This window comes from Urtica dioica, chromosome 8 (assembly GCF_054948205.1).
Source record: "Urtica dioica subsp. dioica isolate 48M chromosome 8, U.dioica_male_clone48M_v1_H2, whole genome shotgun sequence".
In the NCBI taxonomy this organism is placed as follows: Eukaryota; Viridiplantae; Streptophyta; class Magnoliopsida; order Rosales; family Urticaceae; genus Urtica; species Urtica dioica.
In genome coordinates this window covers 694,274-715,063 of record NC_142763.1, presented here as the reverse complement: position 1 = coordinate 715,063, position 20,790 = coordinate 694,274, and the positions used below count along the sequence as shown (strand labels likewise).

Here is a 20,790-nt window from a genome sequence, read left to right as displayed (position 1 = left end):
TCAAAATTTGTGATTTAATAATTACTTTATAATTGATAGTCAGAATTTTCAACTTTCATATACTTGTTACTGATATGAGGATTCTTAATAATTGGTAATCATATCGTTTATTTGAGAGAAAGAATATACTGGAAAAAAAACCCATTAATTAGGTTTTGTTTCTTGTGGTATTTGCATCTTATGTCACAAATTGGCAATCCAATTGCAAATAAATCACATGCAAAAATTTTAGAAAGTTTTAGAGGAAGATGAAGTGATTTTTAATGAGATATTGTAAAAATTCAGAAGACATTGAGTAACTAATAAAAAGATTAAATGATGAGAGAGAGTAATTTGAAATTTGCACATGTGACACGAATGTAAATACGTGACACAAATGCAATTTTGACAACTTTGTGACACAAATGCAAAAACCCGACGAATTTGTGAGATTGACGCAAATTTCCCTTGTTTATTTGTGTTATTTATTTTGGCTTTCTTGCAAGTTGATAGAGGTCAGAAATTTTTTTGTGACTCACTAATGTCGGTCAAATAGTACTAATGAATATGAGGAGAAAATGGTCTTTTACCGCTGTGTTTTAGTAAATATAGAAGGATAAATTTACAAAATAACCCAGATATATGTCAAGATATTTTTCAAAATAATGAAGAAACCAAAATATATGAAAATTTTAAAATCGCCCAACTATAAAATCGAAGAGAAAGTAGAGAAAAAAAAAGGTTTAATAGTTTATTCTAACATGTGAATGTGAGATAGAAACTCTTGATTATTCTTTTTTTTTGTTGCGGGTTAGGCAATTGCCTAAGGTTCATGTTTTTTTATTACAAAAAAATAGGTCCGTTTTGTTTTTTAATCTAAAGAGTGATAGACTTGTATTTGGACCTCAGAATTTGGACAGCCAAAAAGTCTACAGTTTTGCTAACACCTTCTCTACGTAGAATGAAACCCCATGACAACAAAATTACTGCTGTATCCAAATATGACGTATATGAATTATCAGTTTTTTTTGTCCAAGTCTAATAATTTGTAGGATAAAGAATTTCGCCGTATGTATCAGCATGAGTATCGAGGGCAATATGGTCATACTCATACAATCCACATGGCATGTCATTACTGAACAGTCATTATTAATACGATAAAATTATCATTTCAATACTTTTGTTTGATTTTTTGAAAAGACTTATGGCTATAGTATTTGATTTTTTTTATTCAAATTTAATCTTGTGTTTGATTTACAATTATTTGCGATCGTATACAAATAACAACTCCTGTACGTATAATTTTTATTGTAATATTTTTTAGAGTCTTCAGAGTAAGCGAACATTAGGATATCTATGTAAACGTTGCTATGATTTGTTTTTGTAATTTGATATAAAAATTAGGATATCTATGATTTGTATTAGAAAAATTAGTCGATCTAAGTCACATCAAACGTTACAATTGTAATCTAGCCAACGTTTTGTTTAATTTTCGAATCTAGCCAAATTTGATGATGTGTCATATTTATGTAAGATGGTATTTACTATATTAGCCTTGGTTTTGTTTCAAAAATACTAGCTCACATTTTGAAACTTGGGTTTGTAGCCGAATTTGTTATATTCGGTTTATATTTCGAATTTAAAAAAAAAAATTCTATATTTGACAAAGTTGGTTATTGAGCGTTTATTTCTTTAATGAACATTATAGCCGTGTAAGCAAATACAGTGTAAATGTTTGTAATTTTTTGTTAATCTCCGTTGTTTTGTTAATCTCTGTTAATTATGGTAAATTTACATATGTGCAGGTAGAACCGATTTCTTTCCTTTCCTTTAATACGCATTTAATACGGTATTTTTGTTTTCCAAATTTATTTTCTAATTTTGAACGGGTCATGAGTAATTACGTGTATTCATTATCCTGTTTGACTTATTCAATCAATAAATATTTTATTTCCGTTTTAATTACATCACCGAATCTCCTATTATGAATTCAAAAAGCTGAAATTAAATTGTTTTTCTTTAATGAACATTATAGCCGTGTAAGCAAATACAGTGTAAATTTTTGTTAATCTCCGCTGATTTGTTAATTTCTGTTAATTATGGTTAATTTTTTTGTGCATTTGTTGCATTACTGGATTCACACGCATAATATCAAATAAACTAACTTCTTCTTCTTTTTTCAAATTTATTTTCAAATTTTGAACGGTTCATGACTAATCCCGTGTATTCATTGACGTGTTTGACTTTGACTTATTCAAGAAATAAATATTAGCTTTCTCTTTTAATTACATCACCGAATCTCTTATTAAATTAGCTAAATATCCAATTAAATTTTGAAAAAATCTTAAATTAATTAGCTGTATACAATTCAAACCGGTCAAACGTGTGCTAGTGCTTTGATCAAGTAAGTATAAGAAAAAGGGTAAATTAGGTATTTTATATCCGTAAATTTTAATAAATGGCCAGATTACAAAATTTATCAAACGTTGACTAGATTCCAAAAACCATGTTTCAAAATGGCTACGTTGCTAGTTTACCCTTTGTATTATTCTTCATTATGTATCATATAGGGGTAAATAATTCTATTAATTCTTCTTTTCAACTTTTACATACTTGTTACTGATATGAGGATTCTTAATAAATGGTAATCATATCGTTTATTTGAGAGAAAGAACTTACTGGAAAAAACCCATTAGGTTTTGTTTCTTTGTGCTATTTATTTTGGCTTTCTTGCAAGTTGATAGAGGTGAGAAATTTTTTTGTCTCACTAATGCCGGTCAAATAGTACTAATGAATATGGTCAGACAGAATAGCCTTTTTATTTGTGAGGACAAAATGGTCTTTTACCGCTCTGTTTTTAGTATATATAGAAGGATAAATTTTCAAAATAACCCAGGTATCTCTCAAGATATTTTACAAAATAATGAACTTAGATAGGTTCACAAGAACTTTTGAGGGTTCGTAATTCTCCATTTTTTTTTTCCTTCTTCTTTTATCCATGATTTTTAAATAATAAAACAAATTCAAACACTTACAAATAACCCATCAATATTTAATTATAAAAAAAAGCAACAACAAAGTAACATTAGTATTAGAAAAATAATAATAAAAAAAAAGTAGTGTTTACTTTGTCTTATTTCGAGCTTGTTCGCCAAGTAATGCACATTAATTGCAACGAAGAAAAGTCGTGATACATTGAAACATTCGGCATTTGTTAAAAATACATTGAAAATGACATGGAAAGAAGATAAAAAATATCATAGATACGAAATTAGAAATTGACGTATTAAACTCGTCAATTTTCTGGTGACCATAAGTCGCTTTGGGTCGCTTTTCACAAGAACTTTTGAGGGTTCGTAATTCTCCATTTTTTCCTTCTTCTTTTGGGAGAGAGTGTGAATTTATGGGAAAAAGTTGGAGACGCTATTTGACGTTTTATGACTAAAAAAGTGAGGGTCCAAATTTTATAAAGTGGATTACAATAGTAAAAAAAAAAAAAAAAAAAAAAAAACCAACCCGGAAGGCGCAAATGGCAAAAAAAAAAAAAAAATTAGGGCCGCCACGTGTCGCCGTATGGATACGCCACGTGGCGGCATGTGGTTAAAGATTTGCCTCTTCTATCTATGTTATTAATGGACAGCTTAGTAGTGACACGTAGACACGCAGTATTCAGCATAAAAAAAAAAGAACTGGAGAACAATTAATAATTACACGTGATAAGCTATAAAATATCTCACTTCATTTAGTCCCCTTATCTGATATATATACACACGTGATATATATATATATATATATAATTACACGTGATAAGCTATCATATATCTCACTTCATTTTGTCCCATTATATGATAAGCTATCCAATCAGCAATTTAGTAAGTTGAGAGAGTTGGTAAAGTTATGAAAAGGGTAATATGGTCAATTTCACTTTCCATTCTGTTTGAGTTAATATTACAAACCAAACATGTCCTTTGAGTATTCGTTCTTCTCCATTTGTTGAATCTCAGCATCTGGGAAGAGTCTATATAGGGTTAATTATGTATAGCTCAGGAAGATCAAGGTGAATTATATCTTATATATCATATGTAGATTGGCTAATTTCTTAATGAAAGACGATATCAAACAGTAGAAAGCATAACAAGATGTGAATCTGTGATGTGCCTTGAAAATGATCAAAACTCTTTAATATTAAACAAAAGTATATTGAGACGTAGACACAAAAAATGTATAGGATCACAAAAAATGAATATGCTAAAAAAGATGACTATAAGATCACAAAAAATGACAAAAAGATGACGATGATCTGCGGGGTCACTGTCGTTTCATCTGCGGTCTAGGATTATTCTTAATTATAAAAAAAAGACATTGATATGTCTCTTCTAGAAGATGTCGGCAAGTCTATGATCTTTGGCAAATCTACGATTCGACAGCAACATCATTAAATGCTCATATATAGTTAAAAACATGTCGTACTTTTTTCTCTTTTCACTATACTGACCAAGCCGCTGATTAATGTTAAAAAACGCACATGATCAGAGAAATCCCAGTATATATAAATCGCTTACGATCTATGGCCCCACATGCACTACATATGATCAAATCTCCACCATCAATCTGCGACGGAGTCATACAAGCTCTCCTTTAGTACACCTCTCTTTAATAGTTAATACATGTCTTACTCTTGCTTGGGTTAGGTAAGATATCATAGTGTCTGTCATAGCATCCTTAATTTCTTAGCTAATTATAATTAATTATAGAAACCAGCACAAGTCAAGAGTGAGCGAAGTTTGATTTGTTTGGCCACCGTATATTTTTATCTCCCTTCCCCTCCCAAACAAAAACCCTCTTTTTTCCCTCCCAAAAATATTAACTAAGGTTTGAAATTTTTTTACCTCCAGTCTCCCCTTAAGACACGGTTCAGATCTTAATCATGAGAAGATCACTCTCATCTTGAACGTAAGTGTATATCCGTTTCTCTTCTTTTTCTCACAATTTGGAACTAAAGAGAGAGAGAGAGAGAGAGATAAACGAAGGTGAACCTGTCTAATAAAGTGTTTTCTCACTACTTTTGCCAAAATGTTGTCGGCTTTTTTTACTAGTCAACAAAAGCGATCTCAATAACTTTCTGCAAGATACATATACTTTGAAGTTGGACATTACATGAAGCGTATTTATCTTAAAGTTTCATTTATCTTACAATTTTAAGAAATTATTATAAACAGTTTTCTAGCAAGATGAGGGTACTGTATTGAAACTAATTAACTTCGTTTCGCATTTAAATTATAGTTTTCACAGATTTATTTAACTTTGAACACTCTTATTTTCACACTTACATTACGACATGTGTTTGTCACATGTGGGTTTGGAGAGTGACGTTCCCATGTTCATGTTAATATTTTTTTTTATTTAATGAAGGGAGATCAAAATAGACGAAATTCGTACCAATATTTGTCCATGCATATTGGACAAATATTTCTGCATTTCCTTTCTCTCCTCTCAATTATTTAACTCAAATATCCTTTCAAATAATAAAAAAAAAAATAGAAGTCGAGATATATACTAATTGAAAGCATTTATAACTTGGTATGGATATATAAAATGGAATTTCGTAATTTATTTGGGTGAAAAAAAATTGTTAAAGAATTTAATAAACAAAAAAGTACTAGAAGTGAGAATCGACGATATTAAAAATAAAAAAAAAAAGAGGAAAAAAGTCAAAAGCAAAAGAATAAAAAAGTGAGAATAGACAGTGATAAGGAGTTAATATTTTATTGGATGGACGATCTGCATGATTCACAATAGTGTATTAATTTGATTTGGTACGCACCAATAATATATTATATATATACATATGGACCACATTTTTCACGAGTCATACATAACCAATGATATCTATTGAAGGCTTTCTAAAAGTGTCCAACAAAATTGGGTACTGAAAAATTGTACTTCAATAACAACACCGCATTTGAAAAAGAAAATTAACAATAATAATTTTTTCCTCGGGGACCTTCATACCATTTCCGGGAAGAACACACAACCATTCTCGGGGGACGAAAAAAAAATCAACCACTTCAGGAAATAAGCAAAACAAAAGAAGAGAACCTATAGATTTGTACATTCATATATAAACATGTTGCCCAACATAGTACAAAAGCTCCACAGGAAAAAAATGATTATATAATAATTATACATTAATTGGCTAGCCATCAAATCTATGATTAAATAATCATAGTTATTAATAAAACAAATTCAAACACTTACAAATAACCCAGCAATATTTAAATATATATAAAAAAAAAGCAACAACAAAGTAACATCTCACACGCTCACTCAATAAATAAATAAAAGAAAACACAACAGAATAACACTGATTATTTAAATATTCTCGGAAGCCTTCATGACAAAGCCATAATACTTATTATTCATCATTAGAGAGGTGTGGCCATTAAATGTCCATATAAATACCGTTGCCTTGGTTCCTTTGAGCTATGATTTTGAAGCTCGTCCCTCGAAACTCATTGGCGTGTCGAAGCACCGTGATCTTGTCTCCGACTTGAAGGCCCGCGTAGTGAACAAATTTGGTCCACTCGCGGGCCTTAAGAGTGGGCTTGTTGTAAGGCCCAACGGCCCTTCGAGTGCAACGGAACTGCCAAAACATTCCGTGCCAATCCACCACTCTGAAATCCGCTTCGTTCATCCCATCCTCGAACTTCGGACTTATTAAACTCATCAAGTCTTTGGTGACATTAAGGCGCTCTAGGTCGCCTTTCTTAAGAACTTTTGAGTATTCCATTTTTTTCCTTCTTCTTTCTTCTTTTAGGAGAGAGTACGAATTCATATGAAATACTAGTGCATGTTGAGGATGTATATATATAGCACTAAAGCACCTTTGGAAAAAAAAACATTACTTATTGATTTGTCTCTTATTTTCGAGCTTGTTCACAAGGTAATCCTCACATTGCAAAGAAGAAAAGTCGTGATAAAAATTTAATATTAATTATAAGACAAAATTACTACACTTGCAAGTTGGTACTTTAGCTTTTGCATTTTGTCATATAGTGAGTGATCTCTCTTGCAACATTCGGCATTTGTCAAATACATTAAAATGACATGGAAAGAAAAAAAATATCATTGATATGAATTTAGAAAAATCACTTTAAATCTATAAGTGCAATGTATATACAAATTGTTATTAATTAAGATTTTTTTAAATTCAAACTATTAATTCATGATCAATTTTTTTTCTTCTAAAAAATGGTATATATGTAAATATTTTCACATGGCATGCCCTTATTGAACAGTCATTGTAGTCTAACCTTAAACTGTTACAGTTGATAGTTGGACCCACATCTACTTGGACCTCATTCATTTTTGCATTTTAAACATTTTGAATTCTGTTTTATTAAGTAATTAAATACCTCAAATATTTAGCTTGGGTGCCTGTAAAGTGACATATACATTCGTAGTGATGGTTCAATCCCTAAGAAACGCAATATTTATGTTCGAAGAGTAGATCTTGTAATTGTGCTTAAATGTTCAATGTATTGATGATATAATGTATGATGTAAAAATTGTATAATTAAAACAAAAATTAAATTAATGCTTTTAGTCATTTATTTATCACTATAACTAAAGAATCAATCAGAATTATATATGAAAATAATTTGTAATTTCTATTTAAATTTAATCTTTTGACTCCCTTTATTTTAAAATTAATTTCTATTTTCTAGTATTTTTTTTTTGACAGTTCGGCACCTCCCGTAATCTTAGTTTATGAGATTCCTGAGAATGTTAGATTACCGCGTTTGGTTTGACGAGGTAATGTAGCGTTTAATAATAAAAAAGAAGTTCTACTGATCTATTTTATAATTTTATATATTGTAACAGCAATAAGGAAATGTCTGCCTAGGGTTAATTTGACGAAACGTACTCACGACAATACATATCATATGCAGATGACTAATTGCCTCAAGATAATATATCTGCTAACAGTAAAAAAAAAATCATAAAAAGATGTGATATGTAAAGGGTGTCAATTTTAAATAACGTTATATTCTCTTTGTTTTCACGGTCGTTCAATTAGTAGCCAGCTTTTGAATTTTTATTATTATTTTACTGTAGTTGTTATAGATCCTGCATATACGTTGTTTTCTGAGGTATCATTGTCCGTTATCTCTAAATTGAAGTTATTTAGTCAAAATTGATTTTGGTACGTGAGTTTTCGTCATTTACAGTGTACATCGTACTATACAGTCTAGTGCAGAAATACAAAAGGATACAATATATATAATTTTTTTAAATTATTTTACTGACTACTTCATTTACTCCATGCTTATCTGAATCTAAATATCCTCGATTTTGATGAAAGATCTTTATTGTTAAAAAAATTAAAACCATTCGTTACTTGCAACCACTTATTCGAAGTTTTAATACAGACAGATTATTAGTCCAATAAAAGCGATCTATAGGTGAATTCTTTAACAGGTATACTTGGACAATATAATATAATTTAACAATTATATAAGATTCTATCAAATTTTTAGTTGCATCTGTCAAACACTTACTTTCGCCGACAAAAGAAAATCGTAATAGCTTCACAAAAAAAGGGGATGCAAATGGAACCCATTATATTGAGAAGAGTCCATATGTATATGACTAAAAAACCTATTACTTTTTTTTTTTTTTTTGATAAATAAAAAAAAAAAACCTATTACTTCTCTTCTAGAAACAAGCCAAAGAATATATACATATATATTTAATATATATAACAATAAAACAAAACATATTCATGTTGTTTTTTGAGGAAATGGCGGCATTAATACCTATTGTTTTCATTTTGATACACTTAAATACTCATTCTTTATTTTTGACGACGAAAATACTTAAAGTTACCTTTTTGTTGCACCGTAGGTACTTACACTGTTAGTATTGGATGGAAGGACACGTGTACGATTAAGATTAAAAACTGATTTATACATACATTTTTTATACTAACCATTAATTATATCATTTTATAATAATAAAAAATAAAAATAAAAATAAAAATTAAACAGAAAAGAGCTTTTTCTTAGCTTCGTCCTCACCGAAACTCTCACTCACTCCACCGCTCTGCAATATGACTACACAACAATCATGAAGCTTAAACAATTAGGAGAGATTTACTTTTCATTTGCAATTCTAGCTTCAATGAAATAATGACCAAACCATATCATGACTGCACAACAACTATAACCCTTAAACAATCAATCTATGTTCGGGGTGTTCTGAACCTCGAACTGCAATTCTCCGAATTTCTCTGCCGCGCTACGTGGACGTCGCCGTACCGACTGCTCATTTTCTCATTTACTCGCCTCTTCTCGTACTCTACGATGTTGCCGCCACTATAGCGAGCCTCGATATATATTCTTCTTCAGGCCCAACCCCATCATCCAAAATCTGAAAGACGTAGAGCCCGAACAAAGGACAACAGCGGCAGAGAGCTTCGACAGCGACGGAGAGTTTCGACGAAGGACCGAAATCCGAAAAGGCGTAGAGCCCAAACGAACTGTACCGAAGAAATCGGCGTCGAAGGTGGAGACGGCGGTGGAGAAAGGAATCTTAGCGATCAGTGTTGGCGAAGTCATCAACGCAACCGATCCTCTCGAGCAGGGCCGTGCGATTGCTTCCCTCTGCGGGTCCGACCGGACATCGATTTTCATCAAACTAAACCTAACCTCACTGATGAGATCCGTCATAGATATTGTCGATCGGTTCATTGCCACCATAACGTTTTCCGTCGCAAACACCATGCTCGAAGAGGATGAGAAGCTCAGAAGCTCTGTACAAATTCTGTCGCTCTGTTTTTCTTTTTACTTTTGATTTTTCATTTTTTTTTATTTTCTAATTCTCTTACTTAATTTCTTTTCTGATTATTATTTTTATTCTTTATTAAATTTTTTTGCATAAAATCACATCGTTGTATAGAATTGTGACACATGTAATTCCGTTAAAAAATAACGGCAAAGTAGTAACGGTGCAACGAAAAAGCAACATTAAGTATTTTCGCCGCAAAAAATAAAGAATAAGTATTTAAGTGTATAAAAATGAAAACAATAGGTATTTATGCCGCCATTTTCTCTTGTTTTTTTGGCGTTTTGCTACATCCGAGTTTGCGAAGACTAAGTTGGATTGCAACATATAATGTTAACATACTAATGTTCATAAATAACATAAGCCTTTGTTGCATATTATATGATTATAATATAAATGTTAATCAGAATGAACAGAAAAAAATACATAAGAGATAATTAAGTTTTTAATAGTTTAAAAGCTAAAATATACACACACAAAAACCCACCATGTACAATAGCTACTACTTCCTTCTAAAAATAAAAAAATAAAAAAAAAGCAACCATTATTTTTGTGTATTTTAACTAATTAATTTAACGTCGTTATTGTATTGTTTATTTTATCCCATATAAATGTAACCATAATTTCTTTTATCTCAAGGTCCACCAGAGACCGCCGTCACTGAACCATAACTAACTAGGGTTTGTTAAACTGTCATATGTCAAGACATTATTTTAATTATTTCAAAATGACTTGTTGATTAATTTGGTCGGCACAGATAGGGTCCCACAAAGACGAACATACGAATTATACTTTTACAATCCAAATCCTTGATCACTCGAGTCTTCAGTCTCCTCTGAATAAGCTCTTTATGCTATATATAATAATATATTAATGTCTAGCAGATATTAATGTTCACATTTAATATAAAAAAAGGAATGACAGCAATAATGCTAGCTAGTGTTGGTCACTGAAAAAAATTATATAAATCTGATAAAAACCCTAGCGACAATTTTATTGGCTAGTTAAGTATAGAACCCTTTTAATCTTTTAATGATGTATGCTTATTAACTTATCTATTTGGCATTTTTCTAGATGAAAAACAATATTGTCTTCATCAATTAAATAATCATGTAAACTAATTAATGTTTTTTTTAATAGATATAGATGTTTTTTTTTTATTATGGAGGTTGTGACGGGACTATAAGAGCAAGATCATGTTGTAAAACAAATTCAATTACTTATTTATTTCTGGCTTTGACCACAAAGAATTATTTTTTATGGATGATGTAACGAAATAGTGTATTTAAAGTTATGAATTTGTAAAATAGTCAATGTTTGTTTTAATTCAGTGAAATAGTCAAAATGTGCAGCAATCTGATTAAAAAAAAAATTTTGACCCCAAGATTAATTTTTTTAATGTGATAAATTACTTATAATAATCGTCAAAAATTTTAATTATGGCTGTCATAAAAATTTGGAAAACGTAATTTTGGTTACTTTGCTGAAAAGTTGAAACTTTAGTTATTTTACTAATCAATCAATTTCAAAGGGCCATTTTTTTGTTTATTTATTTATTTGGCTTTAATTTTGCTTGATATAATTAATATCTGTCTTTTTATGATTATGTCCTTGATCGACCTTTTTGGGATAACTGTATACTTGATATCGACCTACCAAAGCAGAAGAAGTACAAAAATAAATAATTTGGTCTGATACGAATATGCAATATTTTCTCATTTGACTTTTACCAAATGATCCCCATAGAAATAGAAATAGAAATAGAAGAGGACAAAAAAAAAGTATATAATACATTGTACTTTAGGTAATGCATGGAGTTAGACTATATAAAAGATTGATAATAAGAAACATCAAATGAGTATAAAAACCACGCTTCAGTTATCTTAGGATAATGTACACATTAAAAGAATTCGGTTGGTCGTAATATCTCTTATTTTACTAGGCATTTTGATAAATTGATGCTTTACTTTAAATCTCACGTAGTCGCTGTTGAGGCTTCTGAAAACTCCGGCTTCAATATCACTGCAGTTCGTTGGCATGTGCAAAAAAGAATTATTTTATTTTTATTTGGTTAAGAAAGCAATACACTATATTATCTAACTATAATATCCAATGTCATATTATCTCTAATTCTCTAACTTATAGTTTATTATTGAAGGTAGTAGAAGATTTGTTTTTTTGTTTTTCTTCCAGTCAAAGACGGCTTCTCAACCACCAATAGATTTTTTGTGGTCCTATTTGCGGTGAGTTGATTTTATTTAGTTGCTCCTAGCTATTATCATTCACCACCAGAATTAATTATGAAAAAATTATATAAAATAGCTAAATGATTATTCTTAATTATATAAAAAGACATTGATATTCTCTTCTAGAAGATGTTGACTAGTCTATGATCTTTGACTATTCATTATTGCTTTAGTTTTTTATTTTTACTTCATCATCAATTTATCATATACTAGCCAAATAATACTGTATATATAACACAACATTACAAATACAAATTTATAAGTTATATAAAAAATTTGACTTATTATATAAGTATATATCTAGAGAGCCCTTACAAATATATAATTTATTACCTCTTAAAGATAGTAAATTAATTTCCATCCGCAGTCTTGTTTTAGCATTACACGAGTTATTTAACCCGCAAGAAGATATGGGGGGTTAATTGAAAAATGGTAATCTTATTTCAAAATGTTTAAAAGCTTGTTTGATCATCACAATGAGTTTTATGATATTTCATATATGTAACTAAAATGGGATTATATTTGAGTTAATACAGGTTCATAGGCAGACATATAATGATATAATCTTTATTTTTACTTTATCATTAGTTACAAGACATAGAATATATATATATATATATATATATATATATATATATATATATATATATCTATTGAAATCTCTGTATTGTCGAAGACTTTTTCTTTTTCTTATAAAGAAACAAGAACCTAGCCCAGGACTATTTTCTATAGCAATTTCATAACAACTATAATGAAGTTACATCTTCATTCCTCCGAATCATCCATGAAAGTTGTAGTAGTCATATATTAGCAAAATCATGTCTATAAATATTGAATATAGTTGAATGCAATAATAAGTGCAGTTAATACAATCTATACTATTATAAGAACGATATCTATATACATATAATTATGGCATTTTCAAAGCTGCTAACGCAAGACGACGTGGAGAAAAATTTGTCAGTTCCGGTGGATTGGATGACCATATTGCCCTCTTTCAAAGAAGGCTCAAACGAGGTACAAGTGGGCGTTTTGGACGGATTGGGGATATTTTGGGAATTTTGCTGTGCTATTCAAATTGACGGCTTTCGTTGGTGTCCTATTTTTAAGGGCTGTGATGGTTGGCTTCAATTTGTGAATTACAGAGGGCTCAGAGCTGGTGACAAGATCAGTCTTTACTTGCAACACAACATATTTAGAGAGACTAAGTATGTTATTAGGGCTCAAAGATTCTCTGGTGATGGTTATTGGATCGACATTGGTTTATAATATATATATATATATATATATATATTGAATCCATTAATCGTTGGTAATCTAAAAAAAAAATATCTCAAAGATTATCTATGGTGTTTATATTGAAATTTTTTTACATATACCTGAACTATACTAGTTGTCTGCGCATGACTTTATTTTAAGTTCTCGTTGGCTTGTCATTTGAAAAATATGTAAGATATCGCATTTCTAATAAAGTTTGTATTTGCTTCTCTTTTTTTTTCTTTTTTTTTTAATGAGAATAATATGTGGACAATCATTATTTATTAAGCTGTTTTATGTGAAAAATCATTCATAATGACCCATATTCAAGTTTTAATTATAAATTATGCAATAATTCTATTTTAGCAGTACTATAATTGATTTATTAGATGTGGGAAAAAAATTATGGACCTCTTCCTCTCGAAAATCCACGGAAGGTAACTCGCAGAGTGTAATACAACATGTACGTCTACAAAATAAAATTAACAGTTTTATTAAAGGCTCACTAAGACAATTATAAGTTCTGGAAAAAGACCATAATGATAATGGCAATGGCATAAAAGACCGTAAGCTTGTCGATTCAGCCAAAGCAAGATGATCCCACATAAGACACATTCGAATAAGATTCTAATAATAATGTATTATTATTATTATAATAGAAACGGAATACTAGTGTCAAGGGAAACCCTAATGCGCGAGCTACAACATATTATTATTTCAAGAAGAAAAAAACAAAACAATAAAAAAGCTCCAGCAACACTCACTTTAATACTAGTTTCAACAAGAAAGAAAAAAAAATAGAAACGAGATGATCATTGAAGCTCCATGAAAATACAACCAAGGCTCCTCTGAGGTATGATTTTGAAGCTCGTCTCTCGGAAATCACGCTGTTCTTTAAAAGTTAAATTTTTATCCCTAAAACTAAAAAAATGGTAAATGTTTTATCCTAATTACTTGACATTTTTACCCCCAATAAAATATAAATTTTTCATACTACCCCTTCCGGATATATATTTTTTTTACATGCCCCTTATAAATTTATAACTTTATCCTCGAAATTTTACTAATTATTTTTCATATTTACCCATCATTAATATTTATTTTCGTACAGCTCCTTAGAGAATTTAGAAAAGAAAAAAAAAAATTCAAATTTACCCTTTAACTATAAATTCTAACTCCGTCACAGCTCGCTACGTCACTTATAAATGGGCATTATATTAACAAAATGGTACGTCAGTTTTTTTTTTTTTTTTTAAGAAGAGACACTATTGACCAAAATTACATAATATATTAACAGTGCAAAGCGCAAATAGTACTATTGATCAATATTAAATAATTTAGAATAAATCTTAAAAGGGCATGTAAGCAGTTTATGGGGCTAAAACTCATTACCTCTCCATCGAGATAACTAGCTATCACTAGATCAAACTAGCTATCACTGAGACGTTAGAGTGTTATTAGTTAGAGCTGTTGTAAATCACATTAGGGTTAGTGTTAATTGTTGACGTAAAAATTTAGCATCAAATAGTATCGTGGCTAATTATTTGTATATGTGTTATGATCGGCTGAGCTTAATCGTCCTGACTTTATACTGAATATTATCCTATATTAACCCTTTCGAATACATTTTTCAAGAGTAATGATTAGCTGCTGTCAGTTGTATTAAATTAGTTAATTTAGTACATGCACTATAATCATATTCATTCGTCCAATTCAATAATGAAGGAAATCTCTCTCTCTCTCTCTCTCTCTCTCTCTCTCTCTCTCTCTCCAGCCTTTTTACGTACGGAAATTACTATGATTCATGTTTTTATATATCATTTGCAGCACGAGTGATTTGGGACAGTCAATTAATTTCGTGTGCGTAGTGCGTACTATATTATTAAAAGAAAGGCAGTACGTTAATTTAATCAAAGTTTATTTTGTTCACGTACACAATATATTGATTTTGTTAAGATATTTTTAGGGTCTGTTGAAGACGCATTTAAATTTTAATCCTGCATATTACCTATAAAGGATAGATAAGGTTTTTGAATTTTTTTTAAAAGACATTTTAAGTTTTAACAAACTGGTGGCTTTAGTTAAATCTCGCATGGTGAGTTCTGGCCTTTGAAAAGTCAGGATTTGATATCACCATCATTAAAGTGAAACTAATTAAGGTTGCACATGCAATTGATTTGGTACGAATGTCATTTTCTACGTAAATTCTACTATATAGCTGTCAAAATACTTATTTTTTAATAGCTGCAAAAAAAATCAATTTAGAAGTCTTCGACTCTATGTTAAGTGCTCTACCCCACCTGAAAACAAGATAATTAGCTTTTTTTTTTTTTTTTTTTTTTTTCTCTTCCTTACTTTTTCTTCCTTTCTCCCACCAATGATATGTTTGGCTCGGTTATTTATATAGTGAGCAGTTGGTTACACAACTAAAACTATTGGTTTAAAATAACTAAATCTTTCATTGTTTTTTCACTATATTTGTTATTAATTTCTAACACTTATCAATTTGCTTTAGATAAATATTTCTCTTGATTGTCAAGATACCTATTATCGATCGACTTTGTTATTATTATATTGTAATGTGATTAGTTACAACAGCAGGGAATTGTGATCAATATGAATTATTGTAACCTTCACATTTAGAAATCAAAGTTTGTTATTATTATATGTTGGTTTCTGAGTTTCATTTTCCGTTAGTCAAGTTGACTTTAAAGTTTCATACCCACTCTCCACTTTCTTAATTTTTTTCAAATATTTTAAAAAGCTAGATTTTTTTTATTGTATTATATATAATTTCAATGGATTCCTTACTTGCAAACACGTACAACTTCAAGTCGTTTGAATTTCTACTGTACAAACCAATCAGAATCAACCATATATTACTAGTCAACAAAAGCGATCTCAATAAATTTCTGCAAGATACATATACTTGGAAGTTGGACATTACATGAAGCGTATTTATCTTTAAGTTTCATTTTTTTACAATTTTAAAAAAATTATTATAAACAGTTTTCTAGCAATATGAGGGTTCACTGTCTTGAAACTAACTTCGTTTCGCATTTAAATTATATTTTTCACAGATTTGTTTAACTTTGAACTCTTATTTTCACACTCTTACATTACGACATGTGTTTGAACACTCTTATTTTCACACTCTTACATTATTTTCATTTTCAAAATAAATTCGATAGTTGAAAATGAGGAATATAAAATGATGTTTAGAGGAAAGAAAAAGATTTCAATAAGAGATAGTACAAAAAAAGGGGAGAAAAAAAAAGTAGAGCGAAAAAATTAAAAAATACTTAAAAACAGTTTTTTGATTTTTTTTCTTTAAAAAATAATGCAGCTTGAAAATATTTGAATTGTATTACGATAGTTATCAAACAAATACTTAATTACGTTTTTTATTTATTTTACTATTCCAATTAGAAAAATCAAAAAACAATTTTTAAGTTAACAAACCGACCGGCTTTTAGTTTCCTCTTATTTTTGTTTTAATAAGAGGTTAGAGCTGGTAACATCACAGATAAGATAAAGATGTGATGAATGTAAAGACGATGACAAGTGGTGTAGAGTAAAGTAAAGGCCAGTCCACAAAAAGAGGGATAAAAAACCTTGAATGTTGAAAGGACTCAAAAGTTTAGAAGTTTTTGACCACACAATCCATACAACACACGTCTCTATCATATATATTTTGACCACACAATCCATACACAAAAACGTTTAAACTAAAAAAAGAAAAAAAAAAAAAAGAGAGGATAATGTACAGTTGGGGCATATATATTTTCTTCTCGGTGAGAGGTTCCATGAGGGCCATTTGCAATCGTCCTCGAAGACAACTCTCGATCAGCTTGCTATGGCACTCAAGCCTGCTTCGAGAATTTGATGGGATATTTTTTAAAGCTTCCGATTTGGATTTGGATTTGGATTTGGATTTGAATTTGAATTTGAATTTGAATTTGAGTGTGGAGGGATTAATAAAGCTTCGAGAAGAGGCGACGGGGAAGCAAAGCCACAAGACACTCCTCGAGCAGGTCATTCTCTTTCTCAGCCTCACACACAATTAATTCATTACTGATTAGTTTATTTAAAATAAGCATTTCATTTCCACTGAACTAATAAGGGTAATTTAAGTAATTTTATTAGAAAAAGAAAAAGAAAGTCGACGCCGGAGATTGGACTGGACAATCAATCATGGTATGCAAAGGCTATATCGTTTCCTTCACCTATTCATCACTCTCTTGGGTTGGGTGGGGCCCACTAACGGCCTATATTCAGGAGGCAGTATCAACTCAAGGTTGGTTATAGCTCTCCTCAATAATTTTTTTTCAATTTTGTAGATTATTGTTTAAGATAACCTGACTCTGGCGGCCTGTTTGACCATTTTGGATGCCCTTTTTTGTCTTTGGAAATCATGTTTGTTTATCTATACGACATATTTTAGAAGCACCCAATCTAATATTCGAAGAAAACGATGTACAGAAAACATGTTTACTACTTTTATTATATTCTGTGCGTGTGAAATAGAAACTCTATACCTTCACAGTTCACACTATATGATAGTTACCTGTCTCCTCTAGCAAGTTTGTAAATTTTATTAACCGTGTCGAAGAGTAATCTCTTTTTAAAAAAATTAGCAAAATAGTCGACTCAAACGTTGTGATTTGCTATATAGTCAATGTTTTGTAAATATTAAGTAAATAGCCACACAGATGACGTGACCCACTTACAATTTTTTGCCTTTCCGAAAATTGCCCTTATTTGACGTGACCCCTTATTTTTTTACTGATTGATTTTTCTTGATTCGTTTATCATATTTAAATTTCTCTATTTTCCACCGCTCATGTAATTTCAAACGCTGAGATATCAACCATCCACACCATTCTTGATTTTCTCTTATCGAATCAGGTGGTGTAATTTTTAAGTTTTGAAATTAATGTATTCTTCTCATTTTTTTTAAATTTAGTCTATTCTCGCACCGATTTACATAAAATTACGTTTGTATTTACGTATATTTACTGTCACTGTTATGTTGCAGTTAAGCTTTTTGAACGTCAATGGCTGGAAAACCATAATCCATTGTCAGGTGGTGTAAATACATAATGTAATCAACATGATTTACAAACTATTTTCGGTAGACGGCGTTATTGTGAGCGTCTTATTTCTTACGGCAGTTATTTTTGTTCTCGCCGTCGTGGTTGAGTCATATTAACCCTGTTTGCAGTAAATATGCGTTAATATTCTAATTTCATTAGATATAACAAATTCATAACTTGACATAATCAGCAGTAAATACATGGAAATATCTTCGTCACAACTTTTTAATTGACATTTTCGACAGTAAATACACGTTTTAACAAAGAAACAATAACATCTAAAATACCTAGACATCATATTCATTTTCAACAACATCACATCTAAGTCATTGACATCTACATGCACACATTTTTCATTTTATTTAGACCACAAGCTATATATAACTCGTCCACTAGTAAATACACACAAGTCATTGACATATTATGCAGTAAATATATGAACCTTTATCCTAAAGGAAGATGACTAACACAAAATCCATGTTTTTCAAAAATCGAACTAAAAAACCCAGATTTATATTTCTATCATGCGTAAATCTTTGTCTGATATTAGTAAAACCCCTTTATTCCATAAGCGCTACAAAAAAAATCATGTTTTCCTTGTTTTATTGTGTAAATCGATGAAGAAAAATTGTAAATACGAGTTACAATAAGAAGAAATCTATACATGCATACCAGATTGAGATTTAATGGCCGAAATTGCTCGTCGGGGAAGATTAATAGAGTTCGTCGGGGAAGAGTGAAGCGTTTTTGGAAAACTTTTGGGAGAATTATTATTATTATTTTTTTTTTATGACCGAGAGATATGCGGTTATGAAGGTGAACGGTTTCAAATAAATGTGATTAGTGTCCTCAATTCTCGGAAATCTCTATATCAATTTAATTTTTTTTTTTAGTAAGCAGGTTTGACGATTGGGCAGGAAAATATTTGGGTATTTCTGTAAATTTGGACGTGTATTAATGACAACTAGCTATTTACTTAGTATTTACAAAATCTTGGATATTTAGCAATTTTAAAAGTTTGAGTTGACTATTTTGTTAAATTACCCTTTTTTTTTTTTTACAGGAATAGTAGTTATTTCTACAAAGTGCGATTTATTATTTGTTGGTCCGCATAAATATAACCTACTAACACGAAAACGTCATATGAGCTATATCTTGAAAAATCTATTTGTAATGGAACATAAGTGGCCTCTAATAAAAATAAGCTGTTTATGATGAACAAAAAAAAAAAATAGAAACGAGATTATCATTGAAGCTCCATGAAAATACAACCAAGGCTCCTCTGAGGTATGATTTTGAAGCTCGTCCTTCGGAAATCATGAGCTTCTAGAAGCACGCTGATCTTGTTGTACGGCCCGACAGCCAATCCGCCACTTCGTTCTTCGTACGTTGTCTCTTTGTGGAGTACCAAGAGCGGAGGCAGCTTAAGCCCACAGTGGCCTAATGTGCCCCTGAACCTTTAAAAGTTAAATTTTTATCTCTAAAATTAAAAAAAAAATGGTAAATGTTTTACCCTAATTACTTTACATTTTTACCCCCAATAAAATATATAACTTTTTCATACTACCCCTTCTGGATATATATTTTTTTTACATGCCCCTTATAAATTTATAACTTTATCCTCGAAATTTTACATTTGTAGCTCAAAATTATTATTTTTCATATTTACATGCCCCTAGAGATAAGTGAAGAAGATGAATAATAGAAACCACTGATTCAATAGTTGACGAGTATAAGAGATAATCAACTGAAACATATCTAAAGCAATAACACCATAAAATTTGTTAATAATGATCAACATCATATAGCTAGATGATTCGTCATCCTCCAACACTTATTTAGTGGGAAACCCTAACGAGCATTTGAAGACGCACTTTTGAGATCTATGTTGGTTTTGTCTAAAATTGCTTTTTGGGGGGCGATGAAGGATGATAATAGCGATGATTTTGAAGCACTAATTAGGTGCTAATTTTTGGTATATTTTAGGTCAAAATTATATTCTTGAAACTTTATAAAAGCTCAATTAAAATAAATTACTTCATTAAGATGAGATATGAACATCTCTACTTGTGTTTACCCGAAAATGGTCGTTTTTTTTTCCTTTTCAAATGACTTGCTTGTTAGGGCTTCGAATAAATGGTGGCACTTCTTCGCCGTCTACATTTGTTTTTTATTTTTAAATAAACAAAAACCCATCACCCAGCTGCCAGAGATCGATCAGCCCTAGCGTAGTTTCGTTAAATCGGTATATATAAAAAGAAACTTCGAAATTTGTTGGGTAAAAACAGAAACGTACTAAAAGTGGAGTTTCTTAGTATGATTAGACTAAAAAAAAAAAAGACAAGTTACGATGACGAAAACACAGG

At 30.4% G+C, this 20,790-nt stretch overlaps 1 long non-coding RNA gene across 1 annotated transcript; it reads left to right on the top strand.

Annotated features, from left to right (window-relative positions):
- The first annotated feature begins 17,082 nt into the window (after positions 1-17,082).
- LOC149386949 (uncharacterized) lies at positions 17,083-19,264 on the top strand. Its single transcript, XR_016300840.1, has 3 exons — positions 17,083-17,362; positions 17,481-17,625; positions 18,367-19,264. It is a non-coding gene; the product is annotated as an uncharacterized LOC149386949 (long non-coding RNA).
- The last annotated feature ends 1,526 nt before the right edge of the window (positions 19,265-20,790 follow it).